Below are 19,121 nucleotides of genomic sequence, written 5' to 3' on the forward strand. Positions count from 1 at the left end.
GGCTTTCCTCCCATGGACGTATGTCCATGTGCGGAGACTGCATTGACTGCGGGTCACACACACGTCTTACTCATGGATACCTCATGTCCCGCGAAACGCAACCATTCTGTGATGACTGCTTAGTTCCCCTTACAGTGCGACACTTTCTAGCGGAGTATCTCAGTCTGGTGGAGCTGCGGGAGCGATATCTTTTCCGCTGTCACGATGATAATGGGACCTTCCAGATGGCACTGATACTTGGAGAGAGGGCTCTATGCCCGGGAGATGAGGTTCTTATATTTATGTGAAGGCTGGGTTTTAAATAAATTATAGATCACCTTTTCACTGTTCTAATTATTTATAAGTAAAATAATATTGGGCAGAACCTTAGTTTTGCACTGGAAGAACATGGAGGCAAGTGAGGAAGACAACGAAAAACGCTGAGTTTTGGGGCCTGAGTCAGTGGGGTCAGTGTCTTGGACATGTAACGAACAACGCCAGATATCTCGGTCAGTGGGGTCAGTGTTTTGGGTACGGAACGAACAATGCCAGACACAGTGGTCTGGGTCAGTGAGGTCAGTACCCCCTCTCTTTAAATTAAATTAAAGTAACTAAATCATTACTATAACAACCCCCTCATTTTTACCACTTTTTTTTATGGCTCTTCCCATTTACTTTTTTTTTTTTTTTCATTTGTAGTGGTCTCAAAATTTTTACTATACCTATAATTTTGTTTTTAATACAGATATTTTAAGAGCTGCAATCTTTGTCTCTTAAAGATTTGTATCGGCACCATATGACCGCGATGTTGTGGCGTAATAAAATAAATCAGTCAATCAATCAAATCCCCCCTAACACACTCACACACTGCTAGATGCTATCAAGCACGTCCTACTCTTACGACTCTCAGGCTATCATTGACACTTTCACCACACAGACAAAGGGAGAGAGAAAGTGAGCGGGCGGGCATTCCCACGCTCGAGGGGGGTATAAGGTATGGATGTAGGGCAGGGGGGTGAGGGCCCGCGCCGCTCTCCCCATACTCACACATGTCTTGCTCTGAAATGAGCATTAAGTCTTAAAAAAAATAAAATAATAATAATAATAATAATAATTACGCGTTTATAAAAGGGGATGGGTAGGATTTATTTCTGTTATGCCTGAGTGCAAGTATTCTATTTTTTTTTCATTTATTTCACTATTTATTATTTCACTCTCTGAGGTGTGAAGAAGGGGGAGAAAAAGATAATAAGGCTGGATGAGAGGAACGCGTCTTATATATAACATTAAGCTCATGTGGAGCGAAGATAAGTGACCACCTCTCTCTCTCTCTCTCTCTCTCTCTCTCTCTCTCTCTCTCTCTCTCTCTCTCTCTACTAAAATGCTACTTGTAATTATATATATATATATATATATATATATATATATATATATATATATATATATATATATATATATATATATATATATATATATATATATATATATATATATATATCCTTACCTAAATGCCCATCCAAACGCTGCCAGAACTGAAATTCCATTTTCACTTATGTAGAAGGGAGTGTTGCCGTGCTTGTCCGTATATCGTGTGGCAATAACTACTCTAATATAATTCTTGAAATCTATCAGGGAGAAGCGCCCCAACAGTACATTCCTGAGGGCAGCGTTCGCTTCCAGCACCTAGAATATACCGTGCACTCAAGTTAATGAATCTGTATTTTCTTTTTATCTTATTCATTAATTCAATACCAAATCACCCACTTCCATGTGTTCGTAGATCTCTTTCACTACTGGATCGGTGTGTTTTGAAAAATATTCATAAGCCGCTCCTTTATACAGCCACGGTTCTGTGCACCATCTCCATGAGTCCTCCTTCAACAGGTCCTTGAATGTGTCAAGAGTAGGAGTCTTGGCCTGGACCGTAAGATGGGCGACGAGAGAAGACCGAAATCCAGTGCTGATGATGAGGCAGAAAACCAGCCACCAGCCGAACAACATCTGTTAGCACGATGATGAAGTTATTGAAGTTATTGTTGTATTCTGCGTCAACGTTCTCTCTCTCTCTCTCTCTCTCTCTCTCTCTCTCTCTCTCTCTCTCTCTCTCTCTCTCTCTCTCTCTCTCTCTCTCTCTCTCTCTCTCTCTCTCTCTCTCTCTCTCTCTCTCTCGTTACCTAGTGTGTTGTGTGTGTGTGTCGCCACGTGACACACATTGTAGACTTTGCCCGGATGAGGACCACCACTCTGACCTCTAATAACCATGGATTCTTAAGACAAATAAAGGAGCCTTTCATTTTCAAAGCCCTCAGAGTGCTGATGCACTCAGATGTGGGATGCCGGCTGCTGTTGACACCACAAAGAACCCGGCACCGGCGGTGCTTCTGGAAATGCCCGAAGACCTGACAGTTCAAGCACAGTGGGACGCTCAGAGGTGAGCCTCCTGATGGAGTACACACCCCATGAGCCTAGGTCGAGAGAAACGGGGAGTCGTCCCCTGAGCATCACCTCAACTGACGCGTGTGTTCTCGTTGGCCATGCCCTACGCGATATGAACACCTACAGGCGAACGGAACACGCCGACACATCAAGATGGGTTCAATTGAAAAGCCAGTAAAGTATCGTAAAACGACGCCCTCAGCCTCATAAAGGGGGATCCCGAATGGTTTCTCTCCCATTCCTTATGAGAGAAGAAACGCAGTCATCATTCTTGGCCTTGAGCATAAGCTCGCGTCCGAATACGAAAACCGAGGGACAAGCTCAGGTATTCTACCTCCATTCGCCTCACGGCTTGGGAGTGAACTCTGCATCCTGCAGGAGCTACTGCTGAAAAGGGTTGGGAGAACATGCCTTACAGCGCATCTTTCCTGCCACCTGCCACAAGCCTCCCTCATCCATGGGTGAGGAGAGGTCAAGGCGCCTCCGCGAAGTAGGAGCCTGGGGCATGGTGAAAGAGCCCCAGCAGACGTCTCCACACCGCAAGAGCTAGAACCAGAATGGCAGAGTTAAGAGCAATCATAAAAAATTAAAGGATAAATGTCTTGAAACCTCCCTTTTGAAAGAGTTCAATTCATAGGGAGGAGGAAATACAAAAGCATGCAGGGAGTTCCAGAGTTTGCCAGAGAAAGGGATGAATAATTGAGAATACTGGCTAACTCTTGCATTATAGATGTGGCCAGAATAGGGTGAGAGAAATAAGAAAGTCTTATGCAGCGAGGCCGCGGGAGGATGGGAGGCGTGCGGTTAAGAAGATCAGAAGACCAGTTAACATGAAAATGGCGGTAGAAGATAACAATACATTCAACCTGGCATCCATTTACCGCCGGATGGACATGGGAATGGGTTATAGGGAAAACCCCCCAAACTTTTCTACTCCACCCAGGGTTCTCGGCTGTGGGCCGAGTGTGCTGACCACAGCACCGTTTTACGTTACATTTACGTTTATGTTAGAAAGGCTAGTGAAGATGTTAGAGGTTTGACAGTTATGAGATTAAACTAAGAAGGGTTATGTTGTAACCCAAGAATCACCATGAATAAATGAAACACGCAAGAAGAAGAAATAAATAAACAGGAATGAAGAAATGAAGAAGGAAGTAAGGAAGTGGAAAGAATAAATGAGGAAAGATGATAAACATGAAATGAAGTACCAAGATTACAAGAAGCTATCACCATCCTCATAGATGAGAAACGAGACATGACCACCAATGAGAACAAGATGCGGTGAGTCATCATAAGTCTAACAGAGCCAGAGATTAGTAGCAGTTTACAAGAACAGATACTCAGGTGGCTATCATCAAATCAGTACACAAAGAAAACAGGTCACCGGAAGCAAATGACGTGGACAAGACGGACAACCGGCACAAAATAGGAAACGCCGCCTGCTTTTTCTTGATTAGATGAGGTTACTCGAGAATGAACCTTATTGAAAGTTAAGGGAAAATAAAATGTATAATCGAAGTAAGGGAAGATTAATATTGTTACTTGAAAAAAAAAATGAAATTACCGGAAAATTAACCGTATGATCGAAGTATGGGAAAATAAAGTTACTCGGAAAATTAACCTAATTCAAAATTATGGGGAAATAATCCATATGATCGAAGTATTCGAAAATAAATTTTATAGCAATGGAAACCTTGTTGGGGCAAAAGGTCGCTCAAACATCATATGCATATTATGAGATGTAGCAAACGGGAACAGACAGGAGACAGCGAGACAAGCTAGACAAAGTTGCCAGACAAGAGAGGGTCAAGATGGGCAAGCTGCCTGTTACATTACCAGTAAGTTGATCCTGGCAGTTTTAATGCAAACCAGAATAAAATGTTGGTGCTGTATAATGACAGAGGGAATTGGGCATGTGTAAGCTGTGTTTTCTCATTGAATATTACTTGCGGGGTTTATGTAGGATGTTTTATCATTGAGTGTTGATTGCGTGAAATGACTTGAATCGGATGTAATGTGAAGTGTTCCGAGATATTTAATTAAATTTATCTGAAGCGAGATGAATCCGACCAGTAGTTTTTGTTGTCGTCGAAAGTCGTTTATGACTTATGCATGTCTGACAGTAAATACATGTAAATAATACAAATTGAATAAAATGAAAAATAAATAAATAAATATAAGAAACACGTTCTATTGAACCCACAAAGAACATTCTTAGAAGTTTATGGATGCAACAAAATCGTGCAACGTAGAATTACAAGTAGAAGAGAAAAGTTGGCGGGCAGGCCACCTTGTTACCGTTTTTGTTTTTTTTTCTCACCCGCCGTAGCACCACACCGTTTAATGATGTCTGTCATGTTTACACTAAGCATTGTTAACCTGGCTAAGAGGTTGCGTTGTTTCTCAAACTTTTTTTTTTTTAAGCATAGGCAAGCTAAACAATCACCACTCCCTGCAATAAGAATATATATATATATATATATATATATATATATATATATATATATATATATATATATATATATATATATATATATATATATATATATATATATATATATATATATATATATATATATATATATATATATTTTTTTTTTTTTTTTTTTTTTTTTTTTTTTTTTTTTTACGTGAATGTGTTTAATTGTATGTGTGTGTGTATATACGTGTATGCATGTGTGTAGGTTCCCTCGTGTCTGTGTTTATATGAACGAATATGCTGTGTAATCGTGTGTAATAATAATAATAATAATAGTAATAATAATAATAATCGGTTTATTAATCTTGCAGCCTTACAGCTGAAAATCTATATGTTACATATTAACGTATAATGCATAAACATTACACCTTGCGTGTATGCTTGAGTGACAGGAGTGGGCGCGTCTTTGCGAGCATGAGTTATGTAAAGTGTGTACGTGTGAATGCCACTACAAATAGAGTTAAGTGAGAGTAGTGTGCATCTATATTTAACGTATTTATTATAGTTTTCCTTTCCTGGTTTCCATGTACCTTTCTACAAATGTTAGTTTAATTCAGGACGAATTAAATTGTTGGTCTTCAGAAGGCTACTGGGGAAGTTTCGGTTGTAGTCTACTAAATGGTTATAATTTTTCTTCGTTTTTTTTTTTTTTCAGAAATCAATACCCTAATATTTCTATTTTCCGTTTTTTTTTTTTTTTTTTTGCTCGTTCATATAATCTGACATTTAGGGGTGTTGTGTTAGTGTTTTCGTGTATTTGAATTGTTGTCAATGTGTAGGGATATCTTAGTGTTTTGTTTTGTAATTTCTGCAATTTGCTAATTTGTGCAGTAATTGGTGATATTCAAGTATTGGTATTATTGATACTTTAACGAGGTGGACTTTGATCTTCTCAGGTACATTATGCACACTACAGTTTCATTAATGTTGCTAAGGCTTTGTTTCTCCTTTCTTTAATGTGCTTTTAATATCCGTTTAGTTTTTTTTTTGCTCGTTCATATAATCTGACATTTAGGGGTGTTGTGTTAGTGTTTTCGTGTATTTGAATTGTTGTCAATGTGTAGGGATATCTTAGTGTTTTGTTTTGTAATTTCTGCAATTTGCTAATTTGTGTCTGGTCCACCATATGTGCAGTAATTGGTGATATTCAAGTATTGGTATTATTGATACTTTAACGAGGTGGACTTTGATCTTCTCAGGTACATTATGCACACTACAGTTTCATTAATGTTGCTAAGGCTTTGTTTCTCCTTTCTTTAATGTGCTTTTAATATCCGTTTAGTTGCCAGTATTTTTAAATTTAATTATGTCTTCGTTAATGTTTAATGGAATACTACTTATGGCACCTAGATGAATGGAGGATTTTCCTAGTACTTTGTTTTCAATTTCCTTTATTGTTTACATGTTTCTCATATTTTTTTTTTTTTTTTTTTTTTTGTCTTTCTTGATATCCTACAATTTCAGTAAATTTTTCATTGAGTTATCAATGTCATTAATGTAAATGGCCAATAAAGTGGTTGAGATGAAACTGTTTTGTAGTGCACCACAGTTTAGTGAAAAGGTATCATTATCTTGATCATCGAGGAAGTCGCATAAGTTTCTCCACTGTGATTGATAACTGCAGCTGAAGAATTTTGTATTTTAGTTGAAAATGCCAAACTTTATCGAAAGCCGTGGTTACGTCTCGAAGAATTATTTGGCAATGCCCAGAGTCTGCTTTGTGTTGTGAGACCTGCTCTGGGATGAATGCCAGGGCATGGTTTGTGCCTCTTTCCGTTTTCATTATATTTGGGTTCAATAAATGTTCTTAATTAGTCGTTAACGGCTCTTTCTAAAACTTCAAACAGTGATATTCACATGTTATTTTGATGAGGTGACTTGCCATTTCTGGATATTAGTTTTATTTATTTTTTTTTTCTTTTTATTTATTTATTTATTCTTATTTACTTTTTTTTTATATCTTCGTGTTTTTTTTATTTATTTATGTAGAAGGAACACCGGCCAAGGGCAACAAAATTCAATAAAAAAATCACACTGAGGTAAAGATCCCCGAATAGGGTCCGAAGCGCTGGTCAAAAATTCAAGAATATGTGTCTTGATACATCCCTCTTGAAGGAGTTCAAGTCATAGGAAGGTGAAATTACGAAAGCTGACCGGGAGTTCCAGAGTTTACCAGATAAAGGGATGAGTGACTGAGGATACTGGTTAATTCTTGCATTAGAGAGGTGGATAGAATAGGGAGGAGAGAAAGGAGGAAGTCTTGTCCAGTAAGGCAGCGGGAGGAGGGGAGGAATGCAGTCAGAAGAACAATTAGCATGAAAATAGTGGTAGAAGATAGCAAGAGATGCAACATTGCTGCTATTGGAAAGAGGCTGAACAATCAGTTAGAGGAGGGGAGTTGATGAGACGCTTTTTTGATTCCACCTTGTCTAGAATGCCGGTATGAGTGGAATCCCCCCAGACATGTGAAGCATACTCCATACAATGACGGATAAAGCTCTTGTACAGAGTTAACAGCTGGAGGGAGTGAGAAAATCTGGCGGAGACGTCTCAGAAGGCCTAACGTCACAGAACCTGTTTAAGCTAGACATGAAATGTGAAGTGTCCAGTTTAGGCTATAAGAAAAGGACAGACAGAGGATGTTCAGTATAGAAGACGGAGATAGTTGAGTGTTAAAGAAGAAGGAATAGTTGTCTGGAAGGCTGTGTCGAGTTGACAGATGGAGGAATTGAGTTTTGAGGCATTGAATAATACCAAGTTTACTCTGCCTTAATCAGAAATTTTAGAGATGACAAGTCAGGCGTTCAGTGGCTTCCCTGCGTGAACTGTTTACTTTCTGAAGAGTTGGACGTCTACAGAAAGACGTGGGAAAATGGAGAGTGGTACCATCAGCGTAGGAGTGGATAGGACAAGAAATTTGGTTTAGATGATCATTGATGAATAATAGGAAGAAAGTGGGTGACAGGACAGAACCCTAATGAACACCACTGTTGATAAATTTAGGAGAAGAACAGTGACCATCTAGCACAGCAACTATAGAACGGTCAGAAAGGAAACTTGAGATGAAGTTACAGAGAGAAGGATATAAGCCGTAGAAGGGTAGTTTGAACACCACTGTTGATAAATTTAGGAGAAGAACAGTGATCATCTAGCACAGCAACTATAGAACGGTCAGAAAGGAAACTTGAGATGAAATTACAGAGAGAAGGATAGAAGCCATAGAAGGGTAGTTTGGAAATCAAAGATTTGTGCCAGACTATATCAAAAGCTATTGATATGTCTAATGCAACACCAAAGTTTCATGAAAATCTTTAAAAGAGGATGACCAAGATTCAGTAAGGAATGCCAAATGAGCACCAGTAGAACGACATTGACGGAACCCATACTAGCAATTACATAGAAGGTTGTGAAGTGATTGATGTTTAAAAATATTGCTGTTGAGGATAGATTAATAAACTTTAGAAAGGCAGGAAATTAAAGCAATAGGTCGGTAGCTTAAGGAATTAGAACGGTTACCCTTTTTTAGGAACAGGCTAAATGTAGGCAAACTTCCAGCAAGAAGGAAAGGTAGATATTGACAGACAGACTTAGAAGAGTTTGACTAGGCAAGATACAAGCACGCAGGCGCTGTTTCGGGGAACAATAGGAGGGATCCCATCAAATACATAAGCTTTCCCAGGGTTTAGGCCAACGAGGGCATGGAAAACATCATTGCGAAGAATTTTAATAGGTAGGATGATGTAGTCAGAGGGTGGAGGAAAGGGAGGAACAAACCCTGAATCGTTCAAGGTAGAGTATTTAGCAAAGGTTTGAGCGAAGAGTTCAGCTTTAGAGATAAATGTGAGAGCAGTGGTGCCATCTGGTTGAAATAAAGGAGGGAAAGAAGAAGAAGCAAAGTTATTGAAGATGTTTTTGGCTAGATGCCAGAAATGATGGGAGTCAGATCTTGAAAGATTTCGACACTTTTTATTAATGAATGAGTTTTTGACTAATTGGAGAACAGATGTGGCAAGGTTCAGGACAGAAATATAAAGTGCATGAGATTCTGGTGATGGAAGGCTCAAGTACCTTTTGTGGGCTGCTTCTCTATCATATATGCACGAGAATAGGCAGTGTTAAACTAGGGTTTGGAAGGTTTAGATCGAGAAAAAGAGTGAGGAATGTACGCCTCCATGCCAGACACTATCACTTTTGTTATGCGCTCGGCACACAGAGACAGGTCTCTATCACGGAAGCAGTAGTCATTCTAAGGAAAATCAGCAAAACACCTCCTACGGTCCCCCATTCTAACAGAGGCAAAATGACAGAGACACCTTCGCTTAGAGAGATCCTGAGGAGGGATTGGAACAACAGGACAAGATACGGATATGAGATTGTGATCGGAGGAGCATAACGGAGAAGAGAAAGTAACAACATAAACAGAAGGATTAGAAGTTAGGAAAAGGTCAAGAATGTTGGGTGTATCTCGAAGACGGTCTGGAATACGAGTAGGGTGTTGCACCAGTTACTCTAGATCGTTGTTGTTTCACTGAAAGTACTTGGTATCTTGTTAAGTTAACGTGGTAGTTGATTGCATTATCTTTATATCCAAGATCTCCTTGGTTTAAGTTGTTATCATGTAGGCTTCCGACTATATGTTCACTTATTTTTTCCTAGTCTGCCAGGTGGAAGCTAGGTCCTGGGAGGACTGACATAAGAATAGGTGACACAGTGATTGTGGCAATAATGTGGATATGGTGGCTGATAGAGGACCCTGTGTTACATGTATATTATGGTATGTTCTGTACTTGGTCAGAATTATGTCAGGTAAAATGCCACATTCTTGGGTGTGAAATGTTGGAAAGTTTGGACCAATGTGTTGGTCCAATGTGAGTCTGAGGTCATCTTCTTCGCTATCTGGATTCCTCGCTAATTGCAGTGCCCATGTCTTCTTCTAAGGACACGTGTCAATCACACATCCCTACTGCGTGAACGCCCCACAAGACAGTTGTCTCAGGCCCTTTCTCTTCAATATTATGATGGGAAAACTTGCCATGGAAACCTATGGACGGGGAGTCCAACACCTGATGTACGTCTACTACCTCGCCCTTTTCATACCACGGCGTAACCTCCGATAGGTTCCATCATTAGCTCTATAGCTCCTTAGTCAGCGGTACGCCACTCTGGGTCTGAAAATCACCCCCACCAAGACACGATACATAACTTTCCGCCTTCCACTCTTCGACAGACCACTACGTCTGGACAAAGAGCCTCTGTTGCACACCTCCACCCCTCAACACCTCGGGGTTTGGTTAGACACGAAGCTTACACTTACTGTCCAAGCAAAATACACCAGAGAACGTACGGGGGGACGGATGAAAGTGTTCCGCTACATGTCTCAACAACAAAGGGGAGCTTCTGCTGCAATTGTAGCTATCCGTTCCTTAACTGAATACTGCATCCCTTGTCACCCAGACTATCATCCTCCTCCTTCAGATCCCTCGAAGTAGCACAGAACGAAGCCCTAAGAACTATATTCGGTGTGCCTCGTTGGACATCCACCATCACCCTAAGGAGAGAGTGTAGCCTTCCATCCCTCCAACATTAGATATACGCCAGGACACCCATCTCCATGATGCAGTATGTCCGCTGACCTGACTTCCATCTCACCACTCACTTCCTCCATGCCTTCCAGCGTCATCCAGCCCATCGCCCTGATGGCGACTAGGTGCATGCTGCTGCTGATACCGCACACGTTTTGGGTGTGGCCGATGACGTCCGCTGCGGACACGATATACCACTACCTAATTTTCATCCGCCTACCCACTAGACTCCTCTTATCAACACTACAGAGCCCCCAACTCTCGATCCAAAGCTCTGCTCCTTTCAAGGATGAGTTAACTGGGTTCAACGGAGTCTCTGGAGCAGCAATTCTCTGTGGTGAGGAGAGAGCTGCACACCACCTTCCAAGCAAAACTAGTTGCCATACCCCTCCCACTACAAGACGCCCACCAACACCCTAGAGACGACATCCACATCTACACTGACTCTCTCGCAGCACTCCGCACAATGAGGCAATGACACTTGCACGACAACCACAATTTCCTATCCAACGTCCAACAACATCTCTCTGTGCTATAAAGGGATGGGACAACTGTGGCATGCCACTGGGTTCCGAGCCATGTAGGCGTCCCGTGGAACGAGAAGACCGATTCAGCCGCAAGGGCAGCTGGAATGGAAGTATATGTCATCTTTCATATAACCTGCAGCGCTGCCTCCATCAAAACCAAGATCAAGAAATAGCCCTCTCTATAATTCACATAATTCTCAATAACGCCGTCTAAGAAGGATCCAGATCTCTTCTGGTATACTACCGCAACGAAGGGGGAAAGGGCCGAACTTCCAGCAGTACTGCCCCTTCAGCTGCAGCGATATGTCAGAAGGTTTCGTGTTGGATATAAAGATTGATAAATATCGATTTAGCGATCACATTCAATGAAGTATGCAAAATTTCTCCCCTTTATATACGCCTAATATATATATATATATATATATATATATATATATATATATATATATATATATATATATATATATATATATATATATATATATATATATATATATATATATATATATATACACACACACATACACACACATTTGTGACCACGGAATCCAAACGCCCGATTGTTCTAAGAAATCGTAATCCGGACATTTTGTTCGAAAGAATTTTCCTCTAATTTCCGAACACATTAAAAAAAATAAATAAATAAAAAAACGAACATTGACGCAGCTAAGACGCAGAAAAATTAAACATAAAAAAATAATAAATAAAATAATGCAACAATAGAAGTAATAAAAAGTAAAATAAACAATATCACAATATCAATCACAGGGCAACGAAAAATTACAGTCTGTTTCTTGTGTCACTATCTTCCCTGATTCACGTTCTCAACTATATGCGTTTTACCAAGCTTCCATTAACCTATCGGTTTCAAGACTGTGTCTACTATGGGGACATTGAATGTGCCTTTACTTCCTATGTGTTCTTACCGCCTTCTTAGAATTGGTTGCTGGCAATTTTTCTCTGCGGCCATGTCATTCCTAATAAGAACTCATTACATTTAGAGATAATTCAAAGTTTCATGCAGGAGTTGGATATGGTATTATTTTCCCCTCAATCTGTCGAGGCGGCAGCCTCCCCTGTGTTGCTTCCGCTTTCACGTCGGAGCTATCTGTCATTATCCTAGATTTAAGAATTATTTTTACTCTTCCTGTTTCGTGTTTTTTTTTTTTTTTTTTTTTTGCAATTTCTAGCGATTCGCGCAGTGCTCTTTCTGCGGTGGAACTATCCTTTTCTTTTCTTTCATTCACTTGTCTCATCTGTTCATGAGTAACTCTACCATTCCAGACTTAAAGGCTACCACGTTAAGCTTTACTGGGCCCCACTATATATGGGTTTTGAGGAATAAAGAGGCCAAAAGGCTGGCCAAAAGGGGCGGCTAGTCGTGTTGCTCCTTCCACCCTATTCATCCCATGACATGTGCTTCATTATACTGGTGGGAGTTCTTGCCATTTAACAGAGCAGGTGAGAGACTTTTAGCTGCCATCATTTAGATGGGGGAAGATAACTTCTTTTGCTATATGTCCGTGGATATTATGTCCATGCATAGGATAGCGATCAAAGACTGCATTGACCCATCTACAGACTGGTTACATTGGTATCACTTTTTTTTATATTTTTTATGTAAGATGCTCACTGGCCAATGGCAACGAAAAATAAATAAATAAATAAATAAATAAACGTCTACTAGAGTGCATGTCCTCAATAAATAGGCTAAACGTGATCCAAATTTTGAAGATGACCTGAAACCTACTTCTTGAAAGTATTCAAGCCACAGGAGGGAGTAAATACCAAATCAGACAAGGAATTCCAGAGTTTATCAGAAAGCTGAACAAATGACTGAGAATACTGGATTTTGCATAAGAAAGGTGGACAAAATATGGGTAAGAGAAAACGGAAATCCTTGTGCAACGATGCCGCTTAAGGGGAGGCATGCAGTTAGCAGGATCAGAATACCTGGTAGCGTGAAAACAGTGGTAGACAGTATCAGAATATGCAACGCTGCGGCAATGAGTCAGTTAGAGGTGTTAAGTTACGTTAGGTTAGGAGAGATAAGACGAAATGCTTTTGCTTCCACTCTGTCTAGTAGAGTGCCGAGTGAAACCCTCACATACAAGTGAAACATACGCCATATATATATATATATGGCGGAGACGACTCAGAATCCCCAAACCCATAGAAATTGTTTTAGCTAAAGATAATACTCGAAGCTTCCAGTTTAGATTATTAGTAAGAGACAGACAGTGTAGAAGAGAACAGTTTAGTAACATTCAAGAAGATGGGATAGTTATGTGAAAGGTTGTGTCAGTTGATAGATGAAGAAAATGAGCTTTTGAGGCATTGAAGTTTGCTCTACCCCAACCAGAAATTATAGAAAGATCAGAAGTCAGAAGTTTTGTTGCTTCCCTGCGTGAGAAGTTTACTTTCTGAAGGGTTGGACGTCTATGAAAAGACATGGACAAGTGCAGAGTGCATAGGAGTGGATAAGACAAGAAATTTGGCTTAGAAGACCATTGATGAATTAGAGGAAGAAAGTGGTTGACAAGACAGAACCTTAAAGAACATCACTGCTAATAGACTTTGGAGAATAAAGGTAACCGTCTGCCACATCAGCAATAGAACAGTCAGAGAGGAAATTTGAGATAAATTTACAAAGAAAGGGGTAGAAGCCGCAGGAGGGTATTATGTAAATCAAAGTTTTGTGCCAGATCTGTCAAAAGCTTTTGTTGTGTCGAAGACAACAGCAAAACTTTCATCAAAATCCTGAAAAGAGGATGACCAAAACTCAACAAGGAGAGCTACATCGGCAGTAAAACAGCTACAATGAACCCATACTGGCGGTCAGATATATTGTGAAAAGTAATAAATGTTTAAGAATCTTCCTCTTCAGGAGAGATTAAACAACTTTAGAGAGGCAGGAGATCAAAACAATAGGACAGCAGTTTGAGGGATAAGAACTTTTTTTTTTTTGAGCAAGCTGAACGTAGGTAGACTTCCAGCAAGAAGGAAAGGTAGATGTTGAAGGAAAGAAGTGTTATAATTTCACTAGGCAAGGTGCAAGCACATAACGACTGTCTTCGGAGAATAGGAGGGATCCCTTCACGCCCATAGCCTTCCGAGGCTTATCTTCCTGTTCAGGAGAAAGTAAACAACTTCAGAGAGGCAGGAAATCAAACCAATAGGATGGAAGTTTGAGGGATTACAACGATGATTCTATTTTTTTTCCCGGCAGCACACAGGCTTATCGAAGACAACTCTCCTCCCACAACGATTGTTGGGCCGTTGTGTCTCTCAAAACAGTAATGAAATACTCAACCCCAGCAATCTTGAGCAATCTTACACAAAAATGGACAGCACCAATCCAAACCAAGCCTCACTGGAGACGGTGAAGCATAAACAAACGAGGGGGCAGCCACTCCTTGATTTTTACTCTCACAACCAAATAGTAACCGAACCCCATCGCTCTCCTGGTCTCTGCCATGAGAGACAATCAATGCCACCGACTTCTTGGGGGATTTAGGAGCCTTGGCTGTCATTAACTTAGGACAATAATATTTAAAGTGCCCAGTATTCTTACAATAATGACACACTGGCTGTATGCTGTACCTGGAAGTGTTATGCTATTCCTTGGAGGAGGTAGTAGACGCCTGCCTAAACGATAATTTCTTCCAGTGAGGTCTGAAACACTGGCTCAGGGGGTGCTATGAACTTATCACAACCCAGCTGTGACCTCACTGAACGTTTCCATTCGTATCTACCAACACAAGGTTGTGAGATACGAAGGTGAGATACAAAAACAACACCAGTTTGTGTACAGTATAGAAATAGTACGTAAAGTACTAGTATAGAAATAGTACGGGAATCTTGGCATGTTATTTAGTGGTAATGGCAGGTTCAGAAGAGGAGAACAGTAGTGTATTGAGGTAGCCACAAGAGCAAAGTACAGTGTCATTGGTAAATGTAAGAAATCTGATCTCCCAGTAGACCTTCAACTGGAACTTTTTTAGGTCTATGGTGGCACCTGTAATGTTATACAGAAGTGAAGTGTGAGGATACTATGTAATAAGGGATGTAGAAATTTTGTATATAAAGTTTTAAAGCATACATTATGTGTACAAAGAAACACATGCAATAATAATATTGTTTATGATGAGTTTGGGGTTTATCCACTTGAAGTTGATATTAAAATAAGAATGGTTAAGTATTGGATTAGATTAGTAACTGGTAAACCTGGAAAATTAGCTTATGCCATGTATCACTGTTTAATGCATCTGGACACTGCTGGACTGTACAGCTCCCCTTGGCTGAATAAAGTTAGATCAGTACTAAACAACTGTGGGATGTCTGGGGTGTGGTTGTGTCAGGAAGTGCATAACACTCTGCGGCTGGGCAAAGCTGTGGAGTAGAGGCTGAAAGATCAATGGATCACTCAATGGTATGAAAATAGTGACAAAATCACTTTGCAGTAATTATGTGTTTAGAAGGAAGGACTCTTAAAATTCTTATCTTAAAACGTTTTAAGGCAAGAATTACTTTTGTTAAAATAAGAGCAAATAATAATAGATTACCAATTACAACAGGTAGATACCGGAATGTTCCAAGAGAGGAAAGGATCTGTAATAAATGTGATGCTGCCATTATAGGAGATGAATACCATGTTATACTTGAATGTAATAACCAGGCAATAATACAGCTTAGACGCACAAATATTTCAGAGTATTTCTGGATAACACCAAGCAGACATACATACTGTATATTGATGCAGAGTGGAAATGTTAGCATACTAAACAAACTAATTTATTTCTTAGATGAGGTGTTTAAAATATTTAGGTGAGTCAGTGCTGATATAGCTGTAGGTAGGAGTAGCTAGTTTTACTGTGGAAGAAAGTTGTGGTAGTTATGAATAACCTCTATGGAATCATCGTTGTATGAGAAAGATTTGTTGTTTAAGCGATAGTTGTAAGTAATGTATATGTAAACTGTGTTTATGTATGTTGATATTAGTGTTTCAGTGGTTAAGATGACAGTTGTAAACAATGAAGGAGCTGTGCTTCATACTTCTGTAAGGAAGTCTGAATAATAAACTTTTTTTTTAATTCAGTTCAATAATTCAATTAAGGCAGCTTGTAAGAAGGTGCTGTCACTCTTTAGGGTCTTGTCTCTTGGGGAGCTGATAGATAGAACCTTCTTCTCTTGCGCTGAGCTCTTATTTTTTCTAAGATGGAGTATGGTTGCGTGGTTTATTCCTCTGTTACTGAGGCTCGATTTAGTGCACTATGCCGGATTTCGCCTGGTAACTGGTGGTGATCCCCAATCCCTAGCTTAATGGCGTTCGTGTCCTTCCGTTGGACTTGCGTCGCCAGTACTTGTTGGTGAGGTGTTGGTATGGAGTCCAATGTCTTTCCAAATCAATCTCTCGTGTGACCGTCTCCCGCGATTCACGTTCTCAACAACTGTCTCACCTGAGATTCCCTAAACCTTTTGGTTTCATGGTTGTATCTGCTTATGGTGGCATTAAATGTATCTTCCGTTTCTGTATGTCCTTGTAGGTTTCCTAGAGTTGGTTACTGGTCATTCCCGGACATTTTTTTCTGCGGCCCTGATATTCTTAATAAAAAATATTACCAGATTTTGAGTCCCGTGCATTATTCTTGGAACACTATTCTACACATTTCGACTCCATCCCCGTATTTACGGACGGTTCAAAATCCGAAAATGGAATTGGATTTGGTGTTATCTTTGCTTCATTCTCTCGAGGCGGTAACCTCCGTGGTTGTTTCCTCTGTTCTTACGACAGAACTGACTGCCATTATTTTAGCTTTAATAATTGTTTTTACTCTTCCTACCTCATCTTTTACAATTTAGCGATTCTTGCTGTCTTCTTTCCGCTGTTCAACATTTTAGCCCTTCTTCGACTTGTTTTGTAGATTTTTGAGTGTCTCTACTTTTTACAGCGTAAAGGCTACCACGTTGGATTTTGCTGGCTCCCTGCACATGTTAGACTTAAGGGGAATGAGAAGGCCGATAGACTGGCTAAAGAGGCGGCAACTTGGGTTGCTCCTTCCACCTCCATTCCCTTTCATGACTTATTCTTCAGTATAAGGGTAGCAGTTCTTGCCAGTTGACAGGGGAGGGAGGAGGATTTGGTTGCCACCACCAAGATTAGTGAGATAACTATTGTAACTTTCCGTCCATGGATGTATGTCCATGTGGAGGAGCGCCGCTCAGAGACTGCATTGGCTTGTCTCAGGGCGGATCACACAAGTCTCACTCATAGTTACCTCATGTCCCGGGAAATCCAACTATTTTGTGATGACTGCTTACTTCGTCTTACAGTGCGACACTTTCTAGTGGAGTGTCCCAGTCTGGTGAAGCTGCGGGAGCGATATCTTTTCCTGTCGCAATGATGGTACTTTCTAGATATCGCTGATACTAGGAGAGAAGGCTCTCTCCTCAGGACATGAGATTCTTATGTTTGTGGAGAAGGCTGGCATTTTAAATTTAAACAAGTTATAGATTACCTTTTGATTAAATTAAACAAGTTATAGATTACCTTTTAACTGTTCTTTTATTTATTATCCTTGCAGTGAGAGAACATGGAGACAAATGAGGAAGACACGTAACGAACAATGCTGTATCTTGGTGCCTGGGTCAGTGGGGACAGTGTCTTGGGCACGTAACAGACAACGCCACATACCTGGTTAAGTGGGATCAGTGTCTTGGGCACGTAACGAACAACACCAGATATCTGGGTCAGTGGAGTCAGTGTCTTGGGTATGGAACGAACAACGCCAGACATTGTGGTTTGGCTCAGTGGGGTTACTTCCTCTTCACTTTAAATCAGACTAATTAACGAAAAGATGAATATAGCAACCCTCTCATTTTTAGCATATATTATTATTATTATTTTTTTTTTTTTATGGTGCTTCCAATTTAGCATTTATTTATTTTTTTTTTTTTATGGTTCTTCCAATTTAGTGGTCTTTTAACATTTCTACCTGACCTATAATTTTGTTTTTATTGTCAATATTTTAAATTGTTTTTAAAGGTTTGAAGGCGTCATATGACTTTTTTTTTTTTTTTTTTTTTTTTATGTAGGAAGGATACTGGCCAAGGGCAACAAAAATCTAATAAAAAAAAATGCCCACTGAAATGCCAGTCCCTAAAAGGGTCAAAGCAGTAGTCAAAAATTGGTGGATAAGTGTCTTGAAACCTCCCTCTTGAAGGAATTCAAGTCATAGGAAGGTGGAAATACAGAAGCAGGCAAGGAATTCCAGAGTTTACCAGAGAAAGGGATGAATGATTGAGAATACTGGTTAACTCTTGCGTTAGAGAGGTGGACAGAATAGGAGTGAGAGAAAGATGAAAGTCTTGTGCAGCGAGGCCGCGGAAGGAGGGGAGGCATGCAGTTAGCAAGATCAGAAGAGCAGTTAGCATGAAAATAGCGGTAGAAGACAGCTAGAGATGCAACATTGCGGCGGTGAGAGAGAGGCTGAAGACAGTCAGTTAGAGGAGAGGAGTTGATGAGACGAAAAGCTTTTGATTCCACCCTGTCTAGAACAGCAGTATGAGTGGAACCCCCCCAGACATGTGAAGCATACTCCATACATGGACGGATAAGGCCCTTGTACAGAGTTAGCAGCTGGGGGGGTGAGAAAAACTGGCGGAGACGTCTCAGAACACCTAACTTCATAGAAGCTGTTTTAGCTAGAGATGAGATGTGAAGTTTCCAGTTCAGATTATAAGTAAAGGACAGACCAAGGATGTTCAGTGTAGAAGAGGGGGATAGTTGAGTGTCATTGAAGAAGAGGGAGTAGTTGTCTGGAAGATTGTGTCGAGTTGATAGATGGAGGAATTGAGTTTTTGAGGCATTGAACAATACCAAGTTTGCTCTGCCCCAATCAGAAATTTTAGAAAGATCAGAAGTCAGGCGTTCTGTGGCTTCCCTGCGTGATATGTTTACCTCCTGAAGGGTTGGACGTCTATGAAAAGACGTGGAAAAGTGCAGGGTGGTATCATCAGCATAGGAGTGGATAGGACAAGAAGTTTGGTTTAGAAGATCATTAATGAATAATAAGAAGAGAGTGGGTGACAGGACAGAACCCTGAGGAACACCACTGT

Source organism: Scylla paramamosain, chromosome 26 (assembly GCF_035594125.1).
Source record: "Scylla paramamosain isolate STU-SP2022 chromosome 26, ASM3559412v1, whole genome shotgun sequence".
Lineage (NCBI taxonomy): Eukaryota > Metazoa > Arthropoda > Malacostraca > Decapoda > Portunidae > Scylla > Scylla paramamosain.